Below are 27,932 nucleotides of genomic sequence, written 5' to 3'. Positions count from 1 at the left end.
TTCCTGCAAAGAGTTACCGTACCTGCGCAATAGTGTGTAAGGGTTTTTTTGCAAACAGCGCATGTATGATGTACGCGAAAAAGTTGCATATATGTATGGGTCCCATGCTCGAAATAAAGATTGTTGCAAGTTAGCGCCTGTGTGTGTCACGTCTCACTTTCGTCCTTGTCTTTTTAATGCGCTATAAGCCTCGCCAATGTATGAAAGCCTCTAACCCTACAGCTAGAATAGAACTGGCAGAACTTTCGAAGTTAATCAACAGGTGTAAGACAGCTGACATAAGGAAGTATAATATAGACAGAATTGAACATTTTCTCAGGAACGGAGGAAGCCTAAAAGCACTGAAGAAGAAACTAGGAATTGGCAAGAATCAGATGTATGCATTAAGAGACAAAGCCGGCAATATCATTACTAATATGGATGAGATAGTTCAAGTGGCTGAGGAGTTCTACAGTGATTTATACAGTACCAGTGGTACCCACGACGATAATAGAAGAGAGACAAATTCGAAATCCCACAGGTAACACCGGAAGAAGTAAGAAAGCCTTGGGAGCTATGCAAAGGGGGAAAGGCAGCTGGGGAGGATCAGGTAACAGCAGATTTGTTGAAGGATGGTAGGCAGATTGTTCTAGAGAAACTGACCACCCTGTATATGCAATGCCTCATGACCTCGAGCATACCGGAATCTTGGAAGAACGCTAACGTAATCCTAATCCATAAGAAAGGGGACTCCAAAGACTTGAAAAATTATAGACCGATCAGCTTACTGTCAGTTGCCTACAAACTATTTACTAAGGTAATCGCAAATAGAATCAGGAACACCTTAGACTTCTGTCAAGCAAAGGACCAGGCAGGATTCCGTAAAGGCCGCTCAACAATAGACCATATTCACACTATCAATCAGGTGATAGAGAAATGTGCGGAATATAACCAACCCTTATATATAGCTTTCATTGATTATGAGAAAGCGTTTGATTCTGTCGAAACCTCAGCAGTCATGGAAGCATTACGGAATCAGGGTGTAGACGAGCCGTATGCAAAAATACTGAAAGATATCTATAGCGGCTCCACAGCCACCGTAGTTATCCATAATGAAAGCAACAAAATCCCAATAAAGAAAGGCATCAGGCAGGGACATACGATCTCTCCATTGCTATTCACAGCGTGTTTACAGGTGGAATTCAGAGACCTGGATTGGGAAGAATTGGGGATAAAAGTTAATGGAGAATACCCTAGTAACTTGCGATTCGCTGATGATATTGCCTTGCTTAGTAACTCAGGGGACCAATTGCAATGCATGCTCACTGACCTTGAGAGGCAAAGCAGAAGAGTGGGTCTAAAAATTAATCTGCAGAAAACTAAAGCAATGCTTAACAGTCTCGGAAGAGAACAGCAATTTACAATAGGCAGCGAGGCACTGGAAGTCGAAAGGGAATACATCTACTTAGGGCAGGTAGTGACGGCGGATCCGGATCATGAGACGGAAATAATCAGAAGAATAAGAATGGGCTGGGGTGCGTTTGGCAGGCATTCTCAGATCATGAACAGCAGGTTGCCATTATCCCTCGAGAAAAGTGTATAATAGCTGTGTCTTACCAGTACTCACATACGGGGCAGAAAGCTGGAGGCTTACAAAAATGGTTCTACTTAAATTGAGGACGACGCAACGTGCTACGGTAAGAAGAATGATGGGTGTAATGTTAAGGGATAGGAAAAGAGCAGATTGGGTGAGGGAACAAACACGAGTTAATGACATCTTAGTTGAAATCAAGAAAAAGAAATTGGGCATGGGCAGGACATGTAATGAGGAGGGAAGATAACCGATGGTCATTAAGGGTTACAGACTGGACTCCAAGGAAAGGGAAGCGTAGCAGGGGGCGGCAGAAAGTTAGGTGGGCAGGTGAGATTAAGAAGTTCACAGAGACGACATGGCCACAATTAGTACATGACCGGGGTTGTTGGAGAAGCATGGGAGAGGCCTTTGCCCTGCAGTGGGAGTAACCAGGATGATGATGATGATGATGATGATGATGATGAGAAGAAGAATTATATTACTCTACACCCCATCGTGAATTGTAATGCACGTGGTGAACCGATATTTCAAAACGCAATTGGTCTTAGCTCTCACAATTTGCTGGCCTTATCGGAAGGCTAGATCGCGCAGATCTGTGGGTATTTAAGCAGGTGGTTCTTCAAAAATAAAACCAGTCGTTAAAAAGCGCTCGTCCTTGTGTTGCTCCTATTCTTCGTCCCTGTTTGTTTGCAAACAAGAAGTTTGAAGTTTAATCTGTTCCAACTAGGCCGACTCGCAGCTATGCTTTTACCATGCTTTTATGCTATGCTATGCTTTTATGCTATGCTTTTAACACGTTTACCAGCCTGGAAACGGCCAAGCCTGTGTGTGTGTTCCATGTCATATTTGTTGATGGCAATTTGAAGTTTATCTGCACACAGTGAAATAACACGAGATGGTTTATATGGTATCATAAAACTTGTTGAAAGGCTCAAAGTTTCAAGCGCCCCTGGACTGGATAATATATCGTCTTAGATACTGAAATGCACCAAGGACATATCAAGCCAGTTTCTGCAAATAATATTGGTGCAATCGATTGCTACCGGCTCACTTCCAGACGACTGGAAGCTGATCAAGGTAGTACCGGTTTTTAAAGCAGGTAACCGTTCTGATCCTTCTAACTACCGACCGATTTCACTAACATGCACTGCTTGCAAACTACTGGAGCAAATAATATATTCACATGTTGCATCTCACCTTGATTCCAACAGCTTCTTTTCTCCCAACCAGCACGGCTTCAGATCCGGTTACTCATGCGAAACCCAACTTTTCCATTTCACAACCGATCTTCACCTAAATTTAGATTCATTTCAGACGGACGTTATATATCTCGACTTCTCAAAAGCTTTCGATCGTGTACCCCATCAGTGCCTTTTAGCCAAACTTTCATGCTTGTGTCTTGATCCGCTGAAATTAACATGGATTCGTTGTTTTCTGTCCGGTTGTTGCCAATTTACTGTTATCGATAATGATCATTCGCCCACAACTGAAGTTATTTCTGGTGTCCCGGGAGCAGGGCTCGGTGCTCGGCCCACTTTTGTTTTTAATCTTCATAAATGATCTTCCTTCCAGCATTTCGTCGTGCATTCGTCTTTTCGCAGATGACTGCGTCTTGTACCGCCGCATAACCACATCCAATGATCAGTTATTGCTTCAAAATGACTTGGACAGAATTGAAGACTGGTGTTCGACATGGCTAATGAAGCTGAATGTATCAAAGTGCAAATACATGCAGGTAACACGCAAGCGCACTAACCTCAGCTACGCATATTCGTTGTACTCAACCACCTTTTCCCAAGTTGAATCTTACCGTTATCTTGGAATTCACATCACCAGCAAACTCACCTGGTCCGAGCACATCACGAAGATTGTAGCTGATGCATCGAAATCACTTGGGTTCATCAGACGGTACCTCAGCTTCTCCCCTCCCTCTATTCGCAGTCTAGCTTACAAAACTTTTGTCCGAACCAAACTAGAATTTGGCTCCCCAATTTGGAATCCACATCAGGCTTACCTAATCGATAACCTAGAAGCCATTCAAAACCGTGCAGCCTGATATATTTCATCCTACTACGACACTCAGTCCAGTGTTACCAATATAAAATTATCGCTTGACATCGAGCCTCTGACACACAGACGACAAATCGCCCGTTTGTCATTATTTCATAAGCTATACTTTTGTTTTCCTTCGCTTCGGGACTCTCTCCTGCTTCCACCTCTCCGAACATCACGCCGTCTTTTCAACTCCGTGAGCATTCTACGTCTGCACGGCTCCTCTAACGCATTTAACAAGTCATTCCTGCCTCTTTCAATTGAAGAATGGAATTCATTACCTGACCATATTGTAATAGAACACGATCCACATAAGTTCCGGCAATTGCTGACATCCTAAATGAAAACATGATGTGAAAATTCTTGCCTTCTTCTGTTTGCCTCTGTTTACTTTACTGTTGCTACGTTTATATTTGTTAATGCTTATTTAAAGGGTTCTTGTACTTTTTTTTTGCTGTACAGATTATGCTGATCACTGATTGTGACAATGTTTGACAGTGACCTACGTTGTTGTGTTCAATGTTTCCCCCCCTTATGTAATGCCCCTTCCAGGGGTCTTTAAGGACCAAAATGACTCCGATTGCTCCGAAGTTTCATCACGCGCATCCTCAACACCAAAAAAAAAGTAGGTTGTCCCGGCGAAGGCGGTTTTCCGAGTCATTGCATTTCTGTATGGGGTTTTTTATTTGTGAAATGAGTTTAATTATTTCAGGGTTGTCACTAGATACAGGTATCGAGTGACTTGATTTATGAGCATCTACAATTTTCTCAAGGGCGTCAACACAGGTGGATAGATGACCGCACTGGTTTTCAATGGTGGCCTGCACCCGCCATGGTTGCTCAGTGGCTATGGTATTGCGCTATTGAGCACTAGGTCGCAGGATTGAATCCCGGCCATGGCGGCCGTATTTCGATGGGGGCGAAATGTGGAAACACCCGTGTGCTTAGATTTAGGTGCACGTTAAAGATCCCCAGGTGGTTGAAATTTCCAGAGTCCTCCACTATGGCGTGCCTCATAATCAGAAAGTGGTTTTGGCACGTAAAACCCCATAACTTAATTTTAATGGTGGCCTGTGTAGCACGACTTAGAGCGAGCTCAGACAGAACGGTGTTCTGAGAGGTTTCTAAACGGGATAGGGCGCTAGCAATGCATTCAAGTTATACCGGAGTGGGAATGTCATTAACAGGACCGGGGTTAAGTTCAATATCCAAAGAAGGGCTAGTAATAGAAAAGTGAGGTGAGCATTCACACATAATGAACAAAGCGAGTGGCACAAAATTTTCCAAGTGGCATCAAATGTGTCAGAGGGGCACGACACCGCAATAAACATTCGGTCACTAAAACGTACACATCTTGCACAAGGTAGGTAACTAACCTGCGCAAACAAAGTCGGCATCATGACCATGTTCGGTGCGGTGGCATGCCCCAAGTGGTTCCAAGATGGAAGCTGCTTAAGTAGAAGAAGCGACTCTCCCACGCAGGAAGTTGCTCACTGTGGCCAGGTGGAAAGCACGGTTGGGGCTAGAAGTGGCGAGCTTGAGGCTGAATTGGTTTCTTGTCCGAAGGCAGGGGAAGTTGGCAGGCGATGTCATTCCAGTTGCGGGCAAAAGATGAGGAAGGGCAGGTTCCACCGAGAAAGGCAGCCGAGGTGATTGACGATAGCAGCAGCGCCTGCGCAAACAAAGTCGGCGTCAGGACCATGCTCGGTGCTGTGGTGTGCCCCCAATTTGCTATTTGCTTTAATAGCTTTTCGATGCCGCTTATGCTTAACTCAGTCGGGTCCATTGGGGATATGCTACTGCTGTAGGATGAAGAGGTAAAATCCTGTACAGTCGGAACCCGCTATAACGAAATACCACAACAACGAAATTCTCATGACAATGAGACATTTTCATATCCCCGGTGAACGTCCCTAAGGTTCAATGCATTTCATACCTCTTGTCAACAAATTGTCGCTGTACTGCAATCCCGCATTAACGAAATTTGCCGGAACATAACTCCGCATATTGTGTAAGGCTAGCAGGCTCCAAAACGGGCTCAAATGCGATTGTTTTGCACTAAAATTGCGTAAAAATACACATTACACTTGTGTGGGCGCCACCATTTTTGTTCACAAAAACAACCAAGCGCCGGAAGCGATCAGTTCACTGGAAACACGTTTGAAGTGGCACCATGAGCGGCACGCGCGTTGCTACCGACATGTGACGACGGTGTTTGCACGCCTACTAGACGAGATCGTAGATCGTTGTTCGAAACGCGCATTCAGTTTGCGTTCCCCGTGGCTGACGACTCGGGGAGGCCTAGGCCAATCAAGTGAGGCGAAACTGAACGCAAACTGGACGCGCGTTTCGAACAATCCCAGATTGTGGCAGTGCACTGCATAATGTGCACCTCGGTGAGAAAAATGCAGCAAAAACAAAGAAATTCATGTCCCACCTACATGGAATTGTATATGGCGCTTGAGATGGCGATTGCGACGTATGGAGTGTCACGCATCAAGCCATGATTGAGCGATTATGTGGAAATATGCATCCCTTGCTTCAAGAACGCTGGTTTTGGTGCCACCCAACAGGCATCGTGTGCGGATTTGGCGCCGGACATAGATTTGCACGAAAGGGCTGTTATCTTGATCGTTTGCCTTCGCATACACGGGACACGATCACTTTTGCGATCGGCACCGGACGCGTAGGCACCTGCGGGCAACAGTGTGCTCTGGAGAAATTCTGCTGCATGCACTGTTGCATGCACTGTTGCTCTGCGTCCAGTGCCGAGTTACACAAAATATCGCAAAGTGATCGCATCTCCGAAAGCAATTGACCGAGAATACTGCCCTACGGCAGTACTGCCACTGCTGGTCAACACATGCGGCACACTTTGTACTGTCGGCAGTGCAGTTCCATATCCTCAAGCAAAGCTCGCAAAGTAGGCTAATGGAATTTGGACAGTAAAATTTTGTTCTGTGATGCATTACCTATCTGTGCTGTCCCTTTTTGCAACGACGAAATTCTCGCGAAAGCAAATTTTTTCGCTTTCCCCGCCGATTTTGTTATTGCGAGGTTCAACTGTATTGGCGAAAGGATAAATTAAAAATAATCGTTTAAGCAATTCGCCTTATCCATGTCATTTATAAAAATTTGGTTATCATATACAGTTTCGTTTATACCAAGACTGTCAGAACCGCACCCCTTAATATATTGCCAATCTCTTGTTCAATTTTTTTTTAAATAGATGTTCCTGGTTTCTTAGTTATCTTTTTTGTAATATTGCATAATCTGGCACAATTTCATTTATACTGATAAGTCTGTTTAGTTCATTTGAATTTAGCGAATAATCACTTTCTCTTTTTGATTAGCTGCAAAAAGCGTGATGTCACCCATGGCTTTCTCCGTTTATTTACTTTGGAAGAATCTGCACTTCATACATGTGCGTCTATGAGTTCAAGTAGCTTATTTTTGAACAGACCCCGCAGTTCATGCACATCCTTATCATCTGCCAGGCATTCGAAAACAGATAGCTAACTGAATAGTTTTTCAGTTATACTAGAATAATCACCTCAATCAAAGAAGAATGCCCCTTCTTTTCCCGGGGCACTTCAAGCGGTGAATATTTCTTTTTATAGTTGCGACTACAGCCTGGTGGTCAGTTAAACCCAGTATGATAGTGACTGAATTCACGAACTTTGGCGAGATGCAAAACAACAAGTTTAAAATACTATATTCACGGGTTGGCTCGTTGACGTACTCTACTAAACCAAAACTATCTACAATGCTCATTTTCATGTTAGTGTGACTACATGTTTTCACTACACAGATATTTTTGTTCCAGTGAAGGTCTGGTAAATTGAGAAGTCGCCAGTGAGCGACGTAACTTGATCTGAAGCTTCCGAGATAGCCTTACTTAATGCCTGCAATGGCGCCATATCTGAGTTTAGTGGCCAATAAACTGCCCTGGCGGTAAAGAAAAAATTATCAGGTGAAGTAACTTTACACCACGCTGCTTCCACCGCATCATGACTGATATCACGGGTGAAGGAGCGTAAGTTGGACTGAACAAGCACAAAAATGCCGCCACTGAGGCTCAGTCTATCTTTGCGATAGGCAATAAAGTTCTCTGGAAAAACTTCACTATCGCTGATTGAAAGATTGAGCCAAGATTCCGTGCCAAATACTATATCCGCCTTAACAGACTCTATTAAAGCCTCAAGTTCATCCACTTTATTGCACGCGCTGCAGCAATGCACAACTGAAGCAACTAGGTCAAGGAAGGGGCATGTCTTATCTTGAGCACTATGTGAAGGCTTCGTGACAGGAACCATTCCTTCTTTTTCTTTGTCCTACCTAAAAACCCCGCTGTTTATATTAAGCTTATCAAAGCTTAGCTTTACTTTGTTGTTTGCATGATTTAGCTTGTTTCTTCTCCATGATTGATGACATCAAGCGGTGCTCCAAAGAAGCTAAATCATGCAATGCAGCTTGATCATATTGCGCACCGACGGAACTACGCAAGACGTCCAATGCGTCCATCACCTTTCTCGCGGCAGACATGGTAAACAGCGGATCTGCCTCTGATGCACCTTCCTCGTCATCATGATCCTGCATGATTTCAACAAGCACTACATCTGACATTTCTTCAGTACATATGGAGCCATTGTCAGCGTAAAAAAATATGCCAAGTTCGACGTCGTCAGGCACTCCACCATTCGCATGTAGCGCATCCAACGCTTCGGTGACATCAGGTGGGTTTTCAGGCTCCTCTTCGTCGTCACAGATTCCACTTTGAATGACCTTTATTTGGGCCTTGGTGAAGCAATTTGAAACTGTCTGGGTTCCAACTTCCTGCCACGATGCAGCAAGCATCTCGATCGCTTGATATATATGTTTATCTTCGTCTGCCATTCAAAACGGATGTTCAGAAGGATCTTGTCTATCACCCAATGGCGGTGGCAGCATTTGGAGCTGTTGATGATTCCTTTGTCCAGTGGCTGTATCAGGGATGTGCAGTTGGGAGGAAAATATATCAATTCAATGTTTGACATCTGAAGGCCATTGACGTGGTGCACGGAGCAGTTGTTGAGCAACAAGCAGCTCATTTGGTGGCCTTGTTGCTTGAGGCCTTCATTGAACTCTTTCAACTACTAGGGACAGAATGTACGGGCAGAGTGGCACTAGTTATAAGCTGTTCGCTGTCGTCTGCTTCCATGATCTGTTCCAATGCTTGTGCTGCCATTTCGGCAGGCACAGAGCGCTTGTATTGGTGGTAAATGAACAAATTCACAAATATAGAAAGAAAACAAACTTTACGAATATTTTACGTTTTAATAGTGAAATTAGAAGAGAAAGAACGCCGTAAGAAAGGTAAACAACGAGTATAGGTGGCAGCTGCAATGCTAGATGGCATAAATTTCCATTTCTTAGCCTCTGTACGAGACTGAAAATTTTTTAAAAATGTTCATAGGGTAATCTAGCTTTTTGAGTTGATTACAGATTGCCTAATGTCAGAGATGACATTAGGATTTACTGCTGTGTGCCATAGTGAAAGGCAGAGCATCTGGTAAATGTATTCACAAGTAATTCCTGCACTCGATGTGTGCAAGAAATTGATCTAGTCTATTTCAAGGAAAGGTGAGCATAGCTTGTTTTTATTATTGTTGGATGTCTAGATGAGTAGAAAGCTTGCGAAAGTGATCCCAGTGCTTTAAAACATGCTGCACTACAGGCCTTGTGTTACGGAACTCTTTTCAAACTGCAAAGCTACGGCGGAAGCATAACGGTTGTGCAAAAGGTACTGTCAGGATTGGGGGCTCAATCCCTTCGCTCGTAACCCGTTGTCAAGATTGGAGTCCGGCATGAATTAGAAGGTAGCTGGCCCATGCCGTCGTCCAACTTATCCACGCTGAGGACGTTGATGGAGGGAAGGACTGCTCCTCATCGAAAACAAGGAATATAGGTTTATTTACAGTATTTACATGCAGTTCATCAGTCTAGCATGACTGCGAGAGAAAGTACGTCAGTCTAACATGACTGCTTGAGAGAGTGTCCTGAGCATCCGCACAACAGCGATTTATAAACACTCGGTCCCCCCCTCGATTCTAACGTGACAGAAACGTTCGTCCAGTCATCGTAAACAGGCCGCCTCTCCGCGGGACGACTTACACACACACACGCACGCACGCACACACACACAGGTTCATGGTCCGGAACCGACGTCACACGGACTTCATAGAACTCGGGGCTTACTGCAAGAACGGTGCATGGGAAGGGGTCTTCGTCGACGTTCCCGCGGCGCTTCCCCGCTTGCTGCAGACAAGGGTGGCGGTGGCGAGCGCAGGCACAAAGCCTGCTTCGTCGAACTCGGCTCCAGCGATGGAGAGTGGAGGACGCGCGTATTGTTCTCGACACACAGTCGACTTAGTCACGCCGTGGCTAGAGGTTTGCGGCGACGCTCCAGGAAAAGATGACGCCTGCGGTCGCAACTGGTTGGCAAAACTTGCACGTCAGCAGGCCGTTCTTAACAGCGCCTCCATGGCCCGGAAAATCTCGACTGTCCAGTGCTGACAACCGCTGGGCAGGAAGAGAACGGCTGGTGGCCAGGGGGTGATGCCTTGGCTCGCAGCGACCAGTTGTGTAATGAGGTCACCGCCCCAAAACATCCAACAAGGACAGGCAACTGCAAAACGAACCCCACAACAAGGCTTTGCGCTGAGATGACGTACCTTGGCTCTCACTTTAGACCCACTAGGCTTCAAAGAAAACATAAGTGCAGAAACAAAAAATGCTGCATGTCGCTATGCCAATCTCTGAAGCAATTTCGTGCTGACAAATTCAGCAATCATGGAGGGAATCCCACTAAATGAGAGGGGATCTTCTCGACTTAACAAAATTGGCACTAGTAACCCTAAAATTTAGGCGGGACCCTCAAACGCAGAATTCAAATTAGCCTGCTCAAACCATTTGCATTGCTATGCAACTTTCCCTTTTTATATCTAACGGAGAAGTTGTACTCTTGGAGAGTGAGGCTCCATCGGAGCAAGCGGCCATTTTTATGTGAAATTTGAGTGAGCCACGTCAGAGGACAGTGGTCGGTCTCAAAGATGAACTTCGCTCCGTACAAGTAACGCGACAACTTCTGGGTGGCCCAAACTAGACAAGCGCATTCCTTCTCTGAAGTACTGTAGGCTTCCTCTCTTATATTTAGTTTACAGCTGGCATAGAGGATAGGATGCTCCTTGTTAGCGTCACCGACCTGACTAAGTACCATGCCCATACCTCTGTCACTTGCGTCGCACTGAACTACGAATTCCTTTGTGTAGTCTGGCGCTCGAAGCACAGGACAAGAAACCAATAGTGTTTTCAAACTTTGGAAAGCGTTCTCTTTGTCCTTATCCCAGTGTACGCTACTCGGTGCTCCCTTTCGGAGGGCGTTAATGGACTTGCCATTTGCGAGTAATTAGGAATGTACCATTGATAGTACCCCACAAGTCCCAAAAATGAACGCATGTCTGTTTTCGTGCGCGACTGAGAAAATTCTCCAATCGTAGCTATCTTCAGCTCGGCCGACCGTCTCATGCCCTGGCTGACAACTTGGCCTAGATAAGTAACCTGTGAACACCCAAATCTACACTTTTCCGCTATCATCGTTAAGCCGGCTTCCCTCAACCGTGAGAACACCTGTTTGAGGTGCGATACGTGTTGTTCCCAGCTGTCCGAAAAAATTGCTACATCATCAAGATATGGCAAGGCAAACTCCTGCAAGTCTGTTAGGACAATATCCATTAACTTAGAGAAGCTAAACGGCACATTCTTCAGCCCGAAGCTGAGTGCGAGGGGGCGAAAAATGCCTACAGGTGAGATGAATGTGGCATAGCGGCTGGCACTTTCTGAAAGGGGAACTTGCCAGTACTCCCGCACGAGATCTATAGTTGAAATGTATTTAGCAGCGCTAACTCTTTCAATTCGTTCCTCCATGTTGGGTATTGGGTACAGCTGATCCCTAGTGATGGTATTTAACTTCCTGTAGTCAACACATGGACGAGGGTCCTTGTTAGGGGTTTCTACTAGTATTAGCGGTGACGTGTAGTCACTCTCAGCAGGCTCAATAACTCCCAACTCTAGCATGCGCTGTATCTCTGCCTCCATAATTTCTCTCTGACTTAGAGACGCCCTGTAAGGCTTTGATCTTACGGGTTCGGTTGATGTCAGCTCTATTTCATGCATTATTAGTTCGGTTCTACCCGGCCGATCGCTGAATCTCTTGAGATATTCCCCTAGCACCTCTTTTAGCTCGTCTAGCTGTTTGGGTCTTAGAGCGTGCGAACTTACCGAATGTTTTACTACTTCTTCTAAGCCGATTTCAGATTTGGAGGTCACCCTATACTCCTTAAACTTGGTACTAGTGTCATCCTGCTCTTTGATGGTATAGTTAACGACTCCGCTCCGCTCTATATACGGCTTCATCAAATTGCAGTGATATATCCTCACCTCCTTCCTGCGACCGGGCATTTTCAGGGCATAGTTAGTATCTGAAAGTTTGTGCAACACTTTAACGGGCCCGTCCCAGTGAACTTCAAGCTTGTTCTTTCTGGAAGGTTTGAGGATCATTACCTGGTCTCCGGCGTTAAATGTACGAAGCCTCACATTTTTGTCATAATAGAATTTGGCGTTCTTTTGAGCCACTCCCATGCTCTTTTCGACTAGTACTTGGGTTGCACTTAGCCGTTCCAGCAAATTTAGCACGTGTTCAACCACTGTTGGACTCTCTCCTCTTTCTTCACACATCTCTCTTAACATTCTCAGTGGAGAACGCTGAGAATGTTACGCTGAGTGTCCCATACACTAGTTCTGCTGGCGAGAACCCTGTTGCTTCATGTGGAACCGTTCGCAAAGCGAACAAATTTGCTGGCAGACAGTTCTCCCAGTCCTCCTTGTGCTCGTAACAGAGCGTATGCAAAACTCGCTTAAGCACTGAATAAACGAGAAGAAAGGGGGTTAACCGAGGGGCCCGATTTTTATTAGTCATATCAGGAGAAGCCAACAAACACTGACACCAAGGACAACATAGGGGAAATTACTTGTGCTGAATAAATGAAATAAAGAAATGATAAATTTGTGGAATTAAAGTGGATTAAAAAACAACTTGCCGCAGGTGGGAGCCGAACCCACAACCTTCGCATTTCGCGTGCGATGCTCTACCAATTGAGCTACCGCGGCGGCGTTTTCCCATCCACTTTCTTGAATATTTATGTGTACTAGTAGAACCCTGGGAGTGTTAGCCAGCGCCACCACTCACAGACCTTAGCGGCGGACGTGGAACGTCATTTTTGCCGCAGGCGTCACGAGAACGTGATCTTTTGGGTGAAAGGCGACTGGTCAATAAACCCACATATGCTACCTGAAGGCATCAATGTTGCCGGATTCGAGACCTTCGTTATGTAATAAACGAGAAGAAAGGGGGTTAACCGAGGGGCCCGATTTTTATTAGTCATATCAGGAGAAGCCAACAAACACTGACACCAAGGACAACATAGGGGAAATTACTTGTGCTGAATAAATGAAATAAAGAAACGATAAATTTGTGGAATTAAAGTGGATGAAAAAACAACTTGCCTCTACACTGTTTGACTGAGGGTGATAGATGGAACTGTGTATTAACTTTACCCTGCATTTTTGCAAGAATGTGGAAGTCAGTGCGCTGGTGAATACTGACCCTTGATCCGCCTGAATTCTGGCTGGAAACCCAACTTGTGCAAACACTGTCAAAAGAGCATCTACTACTTCGGTGGAGGTGAGCTCTTTCAGAGGGATTGCTTCTGGAAACTTCGTAGCTGGGCACAGCATGGTAAACAAGTACCTGTAACCCGATCTTATTTTTGGTAGAGGCCCAACCGTGTCTATCACAAGTCGTCTGAAAGGCTCTGTTATTAAGGGCACTACCTTTAGCGGAGCTTTCCATGTCTCTCCTGGTTTACCCGAGCGCTGGCAGGCGTCGCATGACCTTACAAAATTTTCTACATCTTTGAAACAGCCAGGCCAGTAGTATTTTATAAGCAATCTTTCCTTTGACTTGTTTATGCCTACGTGGCCGGACCACCCATTTCCATGACAGAGACTCAAAAGGTCCTTCCTGTACTTAGTAGGTACAAATAACTGATCTAAAATTCTACCGTTTTGATCCCTGTAGTGCCGATACAACAATCCTCCTCTCTCATGTATCGTCACGTTACGCCTAGCAATGCCTTCTTTTGCTGTGTGGTGTAATTTAGCGAAGCTGTCATCATTCTTTTGCTCAGCTGCCAGTGACTCTCTATCCACATGTAAGAGCTGATCAAAGTTCTTTGAGGCCGGTGATAACAATGACTCTGTCTCGCTTGCGAGTGCATCAGCGGGCTCTTCCTGCAGGGGTGAACTTTGACACCCTGGCGATACGCTCTCATTGAGCTGGTCAGCTGGCAGGCTTTCCTCAACTGTGTTTTTGTCTCTCGGGCCTAGCTCGGATTCGGGTATTGAAGTTATCTCTTTTGCTACTTCCGCTGGAGCAGCTTGTGCATTTCCAGCTGAAAGCGACGCGGTCTTACGAGCTTGGCCTTGCGTCAATGCCTGTACTACGCCCTCTCCCAGTTTAACCCCTTTTTCACGCAGTAACCGATTTGAACGATTCGAAAAGATGTAAGGGTACTGCAGTGACAAAAATTTGGAAACTGCAGCCTCAGTCTCTAGCTCCCCGAATGGTCCACTGATTTTGACTTTGGACATGGGCAGACACACGCTGTATTCTTCTACAACCTGTTTGATCCATGCTACTTCTCCGGTGAAGTCATCTACCGTCACATAAGACGGATGGACAATGTCCATCGTGGCGGCGCTGTCTCTTAGCACACGGCATGGTTTGCCATTAACTTGCAGGTCGTGAAGATATGGGCTTAAAAGTTTTATACTCTCAGCTTTTTCCTCCACGTAGGAGAAAACTACGCTAGGCTTCCTGCAGTTTACAGCTATATGTCCCAGTTTGTGGCATTTATAACAGCAGATCGGCCTAAAAGATTAGAATTTTCTTTTCTGTTCCTTTTGTGCGGTTTCCCCGTTAAGTTTCTCTTCGCTCTTTTCTGTGCGCTTTTCCTCCACGTCGACAGGCTCTGATCGTCTAGTCTGCGAACCCTTTTTGAACGGAAATGGTTTCCGTGGTCCATTTCGACCGTCCCAATTACCGTCCTCTGTGTTCAACTTTCTACGCATTGCATACTCTTCTGCTAATTCAGCCACCCTTTCCACACTGTTTACATTCCCTCTCTCTTGCACCCACAGTTTCACAGCTTGGGGGATGGTTTTGTAAAACTGCTCTAGACACATGCATTCAATGATCATGTCTCTGCTGCCGTACGCTTCCGCGCTTTTCAGCCACTCGACTAGGTTGGCCATTAAGCCATATGCAAACTCCGGATACCCCTCTCTATCTTTCTTGCCTGTGCTCCTAAACCTTTGCCGAAAAGCTTCGGCTGAAAGGTGGTATTTCTTCAGAAGACTGGCCTTGACCTTCGCATAATCATATGCGTCTTCCGCACTGAGTCTGGCGATTACCTCTGCAGCCTCACACGACAACATAGATAGCAACCACTGTGGCCATGTACTCGGACCGAAGTTCATGTTCTTGCAAGTCCTTTCAAAATTGCTGAGGAACAAGCCTATGTCAGTCCCGACCTCAAATGGCTTTAATAGCCTGTCCCTGCGGTATGATTCTGCCTCACTTGATCGTCCCAGAGCCCCTTCACTTCCTTGAGACAACTCCAAACGTTTGCTTTCACGTTCAAGTTGCATTTTTCTTAACTCGCGTTCCTCTCTCTCTCTGTCCCTTTCTTCTCTGTCCCATTCTGCTCTTTTTTTTTTTTCAGAAGTTCCAACCCCATTTCAATTTCTTCCTCACTGGCATGTTCGGAAATTAGCTTCAGTAATTCCGATTTTAGCATTTCCTTGCGTACTATCGCGCTCAGTATGAGCTACACCGCGCGAGCGTGTGGCCGTGCGCTCGGTATGGTTGTACAGTGGCCCCGATAGTGGCGTGTTTTCGAGCTATCTGGAGAGGGTGTAGCTGTTCCAGCAAGCGCGCTGGAACCCCTCGTCCCCGTACGTATGCAGTGAAGCTGTATGCATAATGTTCTTTTTGAATGCGACACATTCACGGACTCCTTTTAAGAGTTAAAATGAGTGATAATTGTTCTGTCGTCGAACGTTACAATAGTTTCCAGTTTCTAAAGAACGCAGAAGCTAACTTTACAATGTATACAACGAAACTGCTAACTTTACAAACTCTATAAACAATGTGGCTTAATGTGCAAGATCTTTGCGATTTGCTACTGCATGAAAAAGGCAATAGGAGTGGCTATTTAGCGCTGTTTGAGAGAGCAGTGGACCACGTGACTCGACAATTTTCAGGTTCGGGCAGTCAACTTTCGCAGCCACTTGACCGATCAAAGCCTTGGACATCACTGTCACTGTGTTTGCAACTATGCAAGCAGTTCGTCACAACACAACAGCCACCATTCTAATTACAACGCCGCGCCAATCAACCATAAAGTAGCAGACAAGCAGGTTATACAAGCGACACCAACGGCCAACAGTTGAATTAGAGTGGGTGCAACCTGCTCCCATAGTATCTGGATAGCTGTGCAGGTCTGGAGTTCCAGTAGGTTGTGTGTTCACACACCTGCCACACGCCACGCCAACATGTGTAAGCTTAAAAAAAACTAAAATAGGCACACTCAATAGTGACGCCTGTTATCATGATGCATGAGTGAAAAATGCTTGATCCCCTTGTCACAAAGTGGTGCTAGGGAGCTTGCGGCTTTCATCGTCATCATCGTGGCACACTGGATTGATTGCTCTGGCTCACTGCAATTGTATGCGTTCCTCTCTCGATCAGCCGCTTGCCTTATTTATCAATTACAAAAGTTGTGCATTATTTGCCCAAATTCCTGGTAGAGCTACTGCGCACGATAATGAAAGATGAGCATTGAAGATTTGTTACAACAAGGTCAGATGCCATCAATGCCTTGGTTACGTGGAGGTCAGAAATACATGGGTGTCTATGGGGGTGGCGTTGGGGAAGGATAAATTTTTATTGAATCCATGAATTCGTTACATCCAGGTTTAACTGTATATACGGTATTTGAAACCAAGGCACACATATAGTCACCGCACATGATTAAAGGCAGTAACACGGCATCCTTATATATAGACTGTCACTATGTCTCATACTGAACCTCGCTTGCCTCTTCCTCCAATTTGCACCCAGTTTTCCGTGGTAAGAGAGTACAGTAATAACATCAGAAAAGGACGCAATGGGTGGCTGGCATCACATTGTAGCACATGTTGATCTGAACTGTTTTTTCAGAACACCGCCACTTTATCATCATCATCATCATCATCATCATCATCATCATCATCATCATCATCATCATCATCATCAGCCTGGTTACGCCCACTGCAGGGCAAAGGCCTCTCCCATACTTCTCCAACAACCCCGGTCATGTACTAATTGTGGCCATGTCGTCCCTGCAAACTTCTTAATCTCATCCGCCCACCTAACTTTCTGCCGCCCCCTGCTACGCTTCCCTTCCCTTGGGATCCAGTCCGTAACCCTTAATGACCATCGGTTATCTTCCCTCCTCATTACATGTCCTGCCCATGCCCATTTCTTTTTCTTGACTTCAACTAAGATGTCATTAACTCGCGTTTGTTCCCTCACCCAATCTGCTCTTTTCTTATCCCTTAACGTTACACCTATCATTCTTCTTTCCATAGCTCGTTGTGTCGTCCTCAATTTGAGTAGAACCCTTTTAGTAAGCCTCCAGGTTTCTGCCCCGTAGGTGAGTACTGGTAAGACACAGCTATTATATACTTTTCTCTTGAGGGATAATGGCAACCTGCTGTTCATGATTTGGGAATGCCTGCCAAACGCACCCCAGCCCATTCTTATTCTTCGGATTATTTCCGTCTCATGATCCGGATCCGCCGTCACTACCTGCCCTAAGTAGATGTATTCCCTTACGACTTCCAGTGCCTCGCTGCCTATTGTAAATTGCTGTTCTCTCCCGAGACTGTTAAGCATTACTTTAGTTTTCTGCAGATTAATTTTTAGACCCACTCTTCTGCTTTGCCTCTCCAGGTCAGTGAGCATGCATTGCAATTGGTCCCCTGAGTTACTAAGCAAGGCAATATCATCAGCGAATCGCAAGTTACTAAGGTATTCTCCATTAACTTTTATCCCCAATTCTTCCCAATCCAGGTCTCTGAATACCTCCTGTAAACACGCTGTGAATAGCATTGGAGATATCGTATCTCCCTGCCTGACGCCTTTCTTTATTGGGATTTTGTTGCTTGCTTTATGGAGGACTACGGTGGCTGTGGAGCCGCTATAGATATCTTCCAGTATTTTTACATATGGCTCATCTACACCCTGATTCCGTAATGCCTCCATGACTGCTGAGGTTTCGACTGAATCAAACACTTTCTCGTAATCAATGAAAGCTATATATAAGGGTTGGTTATATTCTGCACATTTCTCTATCACTTGATTGATAGTGTGAATATGGTCTATTGTTGAGTAGCCTTTACGGAATCCTGCCTGGTCCTTTGGTTGACAGAAGTCTAAGGTGTTCCTGATTCTATTTGCAATTACCTTAGTAAATACTTTGTAGGCAACGGACAGTAAGCTGATCGGTCTATAATTTTTCAAGTCTTTGGCGTCCCCTTTCTTATGGATTAGGATTATGTTAGCGTTCTTCCAAGATTCCGGTACGCTCGAGGTCATGAGGCATTGCGTATACAGGGTGGCCAGTTTCTCTAGAACAATCTGTCCACCATCCTTCAACAAATCTGCTGTTACCTGATCCTCCCCAGCTGCCTTCCCCCTTTGCATATCTCCTAAGGCTTTCTTTACTTCTTCCGGCGTTACCTTCGGGATTTCGAATTCCTCTAGACTATTTTCTCTTCCATTATCGTCGAGGGTGCCACTGGTACTGTATAAATCTCTATAGAACTCCTCAGCCACTTGAACTATCTCATCCATATTAGTAATGATATTGCCGGCTTTGTCTCTTAACGCATACATCTGATTCTTGCCAATTCCTAGTTTCTTCTTCACTGTTTTTAGGCTTCCTCCGTTCCTGAGAGCATGTTCAATTCTATCCATATTATACTTCCTTATGTCAGCTGTCTTACGCTTGTTGATTAACTTCGAAAGTTCTGCAAGTTCTATTCTAGCTGTAGGGTTAGATGCTTTCATACATTGGCGTTTCTTGATCAGATCTTTCGTCTCCTGCGATAGTTTGCTGGTATCCTGCCTAACGGAGTTACCACCGACTTCCATTGCACACTCCTTAATGATGCCCACAAGATTGTCGTTTATTGCTTCAACACTAAGGTCCTCTTCCTGAGTTAAAGCTGAATACCTGTTCTGTAGCTTGATCTGGAATTCCTCTATTTTCCCTCTTACCGCTAACTCATTGATCAGCTTCTTATGTACCAGTTTCATCCGTTCCCTCCTCAGGTCTAGGCTCATTCGAGTTCTTACCATCCTGTGGTCACTGCAGCGCACCTTGCCGAGCACGTCCACATCTGTATGATGCCAGGGTTAGCGCAGAGTATGAAGTCTATTTCATTTCTAGTCTCGCCGTTCGGGCTCCTCCACGTCCACTTTCGACTATCCCGCTTGCGGAAGAAGGTATTCATTATCCTCATATTATTCTGTTCCGCAAACTCTACTAATAACTCCCCCCTGCTATTCCTAGTGCCTATGCCATATTCACCCACTGCCTTGTCTCCAGCCTGCTTCTTGCCTACCTTGGCATTAAAGTCGCCCATTAGTATAGTGTATTTAGTTTTCACTCTGCCCATCGCCGATTCCACGTCTTCATAGAAGCTTTCGACTTCCTGGTCATCATGACTGGATGTAGGGGCGTAGACCTGTACAATCTTCATTTTGTACCTCTTATTAAGTTTCACAACAAGACCTGCCACCCTCTCGTTAATGCTATAGAATTCCTGTATATTACCAGCTATATTCTTATTAACCAGGAATCCGACTCCTAGTTCTCTTCTCTCCGCTAAGCCCCGGTAGCACAGGACGTGCCCGCTATTTAGCACTGTATATGCTTCTTTTGGCCTCCTAACTTCACTGAGCCCTATTATATCCCATTTACTGCCCTCTAATTCCTCCAATAGCACTGCTAGACTCGCCTCACTAGATAACGTTCTAGCGTTAAACGTTGCCAGGTTCATATTCCAATGGCGGCCTGTCCGGAGCCAGTGATTCTTAGCACCCTCTGCTGCGTCGCAGGTCTGACCGCCGCCGTGGTCAGTTGCTTCGCAGCTGCTGGGGACTGAGGGCCGGGGTTTGATTGTTGTGTTCATAGGAGGTTGTGGCCAAGTACTGCACCAGGGTGGCCAATCCTGCTCTGGTGAGGGAGTGCGTTACCGGTTCTGGTCACCGGGATAAGGCCACACTCCAGGCCTGTTTGTGCAATTTTATCAACACGCGGATTTTTTTTTTTTTTAATCCGGTGGAAAATTGCCGGCACCGGGATTCGAACCACGGACCTCTTGCACGCGAGGCGGGTGTTCTACCTCTACGCCACCGCTGCAATTGCCAAATTACCAATTACCACACGACAAACTTGCAAGACTGACCGTTTCAGTGTCAGGTTTTTTTGGAGGTGGTCACCCGCAGCACCAAGTTTTTTTTCTTAGATGTTATAAAATGAACACAATGGTGATTTTTGGCTATGCAGAATGGAATAAATCATGCGAATAATGTATGTTTCTCACATTTCTATCTTTCTGTATCTTCTACCTAGTCTTGTTCTGATGTTTATACGATCCCATTACGTTCAGTTTCCCAGTGCCAACATTTGCAACTGAGTACACAAAGAATGACCCAGTATATTTGTGCTTCTTTTCTTACCGGTTCATATGTTCCTGGAAAACATGACCTTCCGGAACAACGTTTAATACATCGCCAAACTGCAATCATGAGATACGTTTCCTGACCGCTAGATCCCATGCAAACAAGAAAAGACGCGAGGTGCACGTCATCGACAACCATAGCCGCCTGCTGCAGTACCTTCTCCGCAGTAACAGCCTGCCCATCTCACATGAAAATGCCGATGTGCACTCAATTTCCTATTCTGGTACCAGCAAATCTCCTCCCGGGTCACTGCATGTTACATTCACAGCTATCGCTGCCAACCCTATTATGATAATCTCCACCTGTGGGTTTCGCACCCCGCAGAGGCGTCTGCATGAGCAGACGTTTGGTGGTTTGCGACACCAAGTACCCGAGCACACAAGGTTTGGACCCTCCCGGTCTTAGCCGTGCGCAGCTTAGCCGTGTCTGGGGAAAGGGGAATCCTGGGGATTGAGCCGATGCCGGGTGTTCGGACCGTTAAGGCCCCCCGGCAGAGGCAACACACCTCTATGGCCTCTGCTTCACGTAGACGGCACCCCTGGACTGACCCACCCAGGGGAAATCGCCTGGTTGCCTTTTCCTGTCCCCCTCTCCGAACTTTTTTCTTTCCTGAATACTTTCACCTCGGTCCTGTCTTCTCTTCTGTTACGTCTACATTTTCGTAGGCGGCTTGGGTTAACCGTGTGTATGTACCCTCCCTTGGGTATGTTATATTGGGTTATAGCAGCAGTGCACGGCTGACGTCTGCAGCCTTACATGTTAAGGGCTACAGCGTCCCCTAGTTGGGCTTCGTGGTGGGTGGCTGCCATTGCCGCCGAAAATGACTGAAGCATTATGGGAACACCTGCTTTTCCACGTCTACTTGATCGTCACCATCAAAAGAGGGGACGCACCGATGAAATATTAAGCCTCTTCAAACCGAAAGAAATTTTTCCTCGCTTTCAAGTTGTTCACAGCGAAAAAACGGAAAAACCAGCTCAAACCTTATCCTCGTTTCTTGTTGCAAAAGGCTTGACTGATGCCCTCGGCCCAGGTTATAAGGTCACCAAAATGGCGAGCGGAGACCTCCTGCTTGAGATCCACAACAAAGAACAGCACGCTAAACTAAACAAACTTGTAGCATTTGGAGACATTCCTGTCACCGTATCACCACATCGGTCTATGAATACAGCACGCGGAGTAATGTCTGATGCAGATCTGATCGACTTGTCAGAGACAGACTTATTGGATGGCTGGAAAGGGTAACATGTAACCAACGTACAGCGCATCATTATAAGAAGAGAAAATAAGGAAATTCCTACAAAGCACTGAATCCTGACTTTTGCCACTTGCGAACTGCCACAAACAACAGAAACTGGATACACAAAGATAGCTGTCAGACCATACATTCCTAATCCAGGAAGATGCTTCCAATGCCAAAGATTTGGCCATGGATCACAGAGCTGCCGTGGCAAACTCGCATGACTTCTGGGCTGGTGGGCACAGGGGTCTTGCCTTCGAGGCAGGACTCTCTCGAAAAACTTCTCGCTCGCAAGAGCGCGTGTCCAGCACCTCACAAGAGGCAATGGACACTACACCTACCCTCACGGTGCACCAAGCACCTAAAGGGCAGCAAGGCTCCCTCGAACGCTCCAGAAGGACAAACCCCACATTACAGGGCCTCCAAAGAGCTCTGTAATTTAATCTCTGTAATCTCCGTAACCACTACTTCTGTTTCTGTACACACAGCACCAATTTACTTCCAATATGGATACACAAATTATTGAATGGAACGTCAGAGGTCTCTTTATTTATTTATTTCGAATACTGTTAGCCCTTTTTTGGCTGGTACAGGGTGGGAGGATTGGCACATTTTGTCAACACATCAAGCAATGAAACAAAATAAATACATCATGAGAGGTACATTTCCAGCTTCCGTTCAAATGATTGTGCAGTCATTGTGTCATCAAAAATCTGTACATCAAGGCCATTCCAGTCTTCAATTGTCTTAACAAGGGGAGAATAGTTAAAAACATCAATTCTGGCATTGTAAGGCATAAGAACTGTGAGGTCTACACCCGTGCTCTTGGGACAAAGGAACGACAACGCAGTAGTGCAAACAATCACAAGGGCATTTATTGCACCTTTCATAGGTCAATGCCTGCTAGCCGAGTTGCTATCCACAAAACATGCTGATGGGCGCGCGACATATCTAGAAGTCCGACTCACCGCGACCGGAAAACGAGCGAATATGTTCGTCCCATGCTGGATCCCAACGCCTGGTCGTTCGCGCGTACTGTCACGCGAATGGTGGCGCATTCCAAGGCGGCCACGCGAGGCGGTCTCGCAGAAGCATGGGTCGGCGGCGCGCGGGATGTCCACGCCGTTCGCCGACGCGCCGGGGAAGAGACAGCCCGTCCTCCCCTGCGCCCCCAAGTAACCCTGCCGTGAGGCGGCGTTAGCAACGCAACACTCGCGCCATCTCTCGCACTGCGCCCCAACCACATCGACCGCCGCGGGCATCACGCAGGCCACGCGGCGAAGCCGGATTACAGGAGACGCGCCATGCGGGAAAAACATATCAGGGGACGCGCGCGAGTCGCGCTTCCCCACAGAACATAAGGGTGATTCACACGGGGAGAGACTCTGCAAGGACGTAACAAATAGCGCGACTGATCTAAGTTAAATTTATTGGTAGAGAGCTGGTACAAAAACTTCAGTCGTGCGATTTTTCTGCGTGTTGCCAGTGTCGATAAATTACCCCTAGCGAGCAAAGCGGTTACGGACTGTTTTGCGATATGCTGAAAATATAAACCGTACTGCTAGTCTCTGAATGCATTCAAGTTGGTTAATCTGATATTGTTGGTGAGGATCCCATATAACACTAGCATGTTCCAAAGAAGGGCTTACAACAGCTGTATAGGCCTTAAGTTTAACTGCAGGCATAGCATGCGCCAATTTTCTTTTAAAAAATCAGTTTTCGCTGGGCAGATCCACATATGTTGTTTACATGATTCTTCCAATTGAGGTTATTTGAGATGGTGACGCCAAGATACTTTAGTTTTGTCGTGCGGGCTATTTGTTTGTTGCCTACAAAGTAATTAAAGCACAGTGGTATTTTCTTGTTCGAGACATTCATACACGCGGTCTTTTCAAAATTAATTTCCATATTCCATTTGGAGCACCAATTGTGGATTCCTTCCAAGGATTTATTCAGTAATTTTTGATCATCTATTGATTTCACTGGGCAGTACAACATGCAATCGTCAGCAAATAAACGAACCTCAACACTTGTATCTACATGCTCGGCTATATCATTAATGTAAATCAAGAATAATATCAGCCCCAACACAGACCCTTGCGGTACACCAGAAGAAATGGGTAAAATTTGGGAGTGTTGGCCATTAATTTCAACAAATTGCAGCCTATTTGTCAAGTACGCCTGAATCCAATTAATAATTTGTTCATTGACCCCAAAGTCATAAAGCTTGCTGATCAGTTTGCTGTGACAGACCTTATCGAATGCCTTTGACATATCAATTGAAATTACATCAACTTGCGCTTTCGAGTTGACTGCCTCAGCAAAGCTGTAGATAGTTTCAAACAGTTGGGTCACAGTTGATAGACTTCTTCGAAAGCAATGCTGCTTACTGCAGAAAAGATTGTTATTTTCTATGTACTGAACTAACTCCTTAGCAGTTATGTGTTCCAGGACCTTGCATATTGTGCACGTAATAGAAATCGGGCGATAATTCCCAATGGCAAGCTTGCTTCCAGATTTGAAAATTGGTTTTACCCTTGCCATCAGCCAGTCAGTAGGTATAATACCGCTATGAAGCAATAACGAAAAAAGCTTTTCAAGAAAGCATGCCACCCACTCAGAATAATGTTTATGAAAAGTTTTTGGAATCTTATCCGGGCCCGGTGACTTTTTGTCGTCTAGTCTTAGCAAGGCAGCAATTATACCTTCTTTGGTGATAACAATAGCGTTGCTAGAAAGATTCATGTCCGAGTGTTTTACGACAGTACTATCATCCTTTGAAGTGAATACAGAGCAGAAGTACTTGTTAAATGCTTCAGCAAGGAGGGAGGGTTCAGAACACGACATACCATCTACAAGAACGGCTTCGATTGTGTCTCTACTCCTTGACACATTCCTCCAAAATTTCTGCGGCGATTCTTGCATACATTTAGTTAGCGTATTGGAAAGGAAAAAGCTTTTAGCTTTTTTTAACTCGCTACGCACCTGCGCACTGAGGTTACTGATAGCTGTCGCGTCTCTTTGAATTCTCTGACGTGCATGGCGTAGTCGCTGTTTTAGATTAATAATATCTCATGTAATCCATGGGTTCAGCCTATCTGTCCTTTTTGTTTTTGGGGGAGCATATTTAAGCAAGCAATCATTTACTACTCCTAGGAAATGACGCCAGAGCCCATTTACCTCTTCATGATGTGGCATTTCATCGACACCGATTTCCAAGCGGTCGAGAATTGATGTGTCATCGGCTCGAAAAAAATCAAATACTTTACTAGCCGATTTCTTAATTAAGAGTTTATTGCTGACTTTAAGAGATGAAATTACTGCTTTGAATAAAGGGAAAATCAGACATCCACCCGTTGTAGCAATTGCTACGAACGAGTGGATGTCTGATTTTCCCTTTATTCATTACTTCTGTCCACCTTGCGGGTTTCCGCAGAACTACTACGTCAATTACTGCTTTGTGGTCGGATATTCCTTCTTTCACATCAATTTCATAATCAAACGTTCCCTCGGATAGAAACAATAAGTCCAACGTCGTCGAACTTGCCGCACGTACTCGCGTTTGAGACGAGACCACCTGAATAAGACCGAGCTTAGCCATTGTTTCTAACATACTGTCTGCATGAATCCTATCAGTGGAACTTGGGATTCTCGCCTCCCAATCTACACCAGGCAAATTGAAGTCACCAGTGAATATTATTCTCGCTTTCTTACTTAACGCTGTTAGGTAATTATCAAGGCTTTCAAAGAATTCCACAGAGCTGCCAGGAGGCCTATAGATGACGCCCACTAACAATATGGTATTACCAAGAAATAGTTGACACCAAGCGTTTTCATGCCCTTCAAATGACAGTAAGGGCTTGTATTTTAGTGGTTTCTTTAACAATAGCACAACGACCCCGCCTCTAGTTAATCTGTCATTTCGCAAGACATTATAGGAAGAAGGAAAAACTTCGTCACTTGCGATATCATCTCTCAACCATGTTTCTGTAATAGCTATTATGTCAGGGTCATGCGTTAAAGCCACTCCCTCAAGCAACTCAGTCTTATTCACAATGCTTTGGGCATTTAAATTCACGAGAGGTATTTCATGCTGCTTCTCTTGTCAATCACGGTTCAGCGAAGGGTTTCTTTTGCTACCACGCATCTTTACCCGCATGCCAGACTGTTCACCCCACAAGTAGGCCTCATCATCCACAAAAAGTTTATCATGCACGAGCTTAACTTTGGCTCCTCGACTTTTATCGGCCTTAGCCGTTTCTCAAAGGCGTGTTCGCTTTTTGAGTGTTTCCGGCGAGTAATCATCAGAAATGCTTATTTTTTAGCCTTTCAGTTTATGGCAGTTCTTGAAAAGTGCTACCTTTTCATTGAAGTTATAAAGCTTCATGATGACTGGCCGATCCCGGTCATCTTTCTTCTTCCCAAGCCTGTGGATTCGCTCTACTGACGACACGTTAACCTCAAGGCGGTTCAAAAAAATGTCTTTTAACACTTTGCGTTCGATGTCGACACGTGTTTCTTTCGCATTTTTCTTGACACCGTAAACTATGACGTTATTCCGCCTTGATCTGTCTTCTAAGTAAGTTATCCTTTGTTGTGGGTTTCTGATCCTCCGCTCAAGGTCTCTAACTGTACTTTCAAGTTCTTGCACGTTATTGCACACATCTTTGAGGCTATCGACTTTTTCTTCAAAGCTTATAAGCTTAGCCTCTGCTTTTGTTTGGTTGGCTAATACTTCTTTAAGCATTTCCTCAACAGTAGGACCCGGGTTAGTCTCCACATCCCCGGCAAGCAAAATTTCAAAGTACAACCATAACATACTCAAAATTTCATGACACTTCATTGGGAGCGGCAGCACAATAATGCAAGGATCGTCTGAACGAAACCTTGATGATGTGCAAGAACTCATCCACGAACACAAACCAAAAGTGCTGTGTCTATAGGAAACACACCTAAAATCACAACACACAAACTTTCTCCAACGGTATGTTACGTTTCGCAAAAATCGCGAGGATGCTCTCGCATCATCGGGCGGTGTTGCCATTGTTATTCAGAAAAGCATTGCGTGTCAGCATTTACAGCTACAAACGCCTCTTGAAGCAGTGGTGGTTCGAGCTGTTCTCCTAAACAAACTCATCACCATCTCCTCGCTTTACATACCCCCACATTACAAATTAAACAAACGTGAATTTCAGTCCTTTATAGATGAATTGCCAGAACCTTATATTGGCAATTTCAATATGCACAGCTGCCTGTGGGGCAACTCTCGTATAGATGCGCGAGGTCGTCTTGTTGAACAGGTCCTTTTTTCTTCTGGTGCGTGCCTGCTGAATAAGAAGGAACCCACATATTACTCTCTTCCAAACAGAACCTTTTCTTCAATAGGTGTTAGTATAGTTTCCCCGTCTATACTGCCCGAACTCGAATGGGAAGTTATGAACAATCCTTGCAGGAGCGACCACTTCCCCATACTGCTAAGAACATCTAAAGAAAATGAATATCCTCCACAAGCTCCTAGGTGGAAGATAGATACAGCCGACTGGGAGAAATTTCAAACTCTCACTAGCATCTCATGGGCTGATATGTCTTCTTTAGAAATTGATGCTGCTGTGGAGTATTTTACAGCATTCATAATAGATGCCACATCAAAATGCATATCCGAAGTAAGTGGTTTGGCATGCAAACGACGTCTACTGTGGTGGAACAACGAATGTAGGATCACCCGTAGGAAACAGAACAAAGCGTGGGGATCGTTACGCGCCTCTCCCACTGCAGAGAATCTTATTAACTTCAAGAAAGTAAAGTCTCAAGCCAGGAGAACTCGCCGACAGGCCAGCAGAGAGAGTTCGCAGAAGTTTTTATTGGGTATCAACTCTTATACAGATGAGGCGAAAGTCTGGAACAGGGTTAATAGGAAAAAAGTACGACAAACATATTGTCACGTGGTGGTGACGTTGAATAACACAGTAGCAATACTGTGAACGACAAAACTAACTTTTATTGGGCGAACCTGTGCCCACAAAACAGGCTACACTTATAGCACAATGATAGCGGCGAACACGCTCGGCGATCGTCGAAAATCTGATCAGCGGGTCAAGCGCGTCGGCTTTTAT

General features: G+C 45.3%; 1 protein-coding gene and 1 pseudogene across 4 annotated transcripts in view; one reads left to right on the top strand and one right to left on the bottom strand.

Moving 5' to 3' along the window:
* The window catches only part of Rubicon (run domain Beclin-1-interacting and cysteine-rich domain-containing protein rubicon), a 415,700-nt gene that overhangs the window by 169,589 nt on the left and 218,179 nt on the right, over nucleotides 1–27,932 (top strand). The window lies entirely within an intron of this gene.
* Nucleotides 5,148–25,420, bottom strand: LOC142571278 (uncharacterized; annotated as a pseudogene).

Source organism: Dermacentor variabilis, chromosome 2 (assembly GCF_050947875.1).
Source record: "Dermacentor variabilis isolate Ectoservices chromosome 2, ASM5094787v1, whole genome shotgun sequence".
Classification (NCBI taxonomy): domain Eukaryota; kingdom Metazoa; phylum Arthropoda; class Arachnida; order Ixodida; family Ixodidae; genus Dermacentor; species Dermacentor variabilis.
The sequence above is the reverse complement of the archived record's forward strand: the minus strand, read 5'-3'. Positions and strand labels throughout refer to the sequence as shown.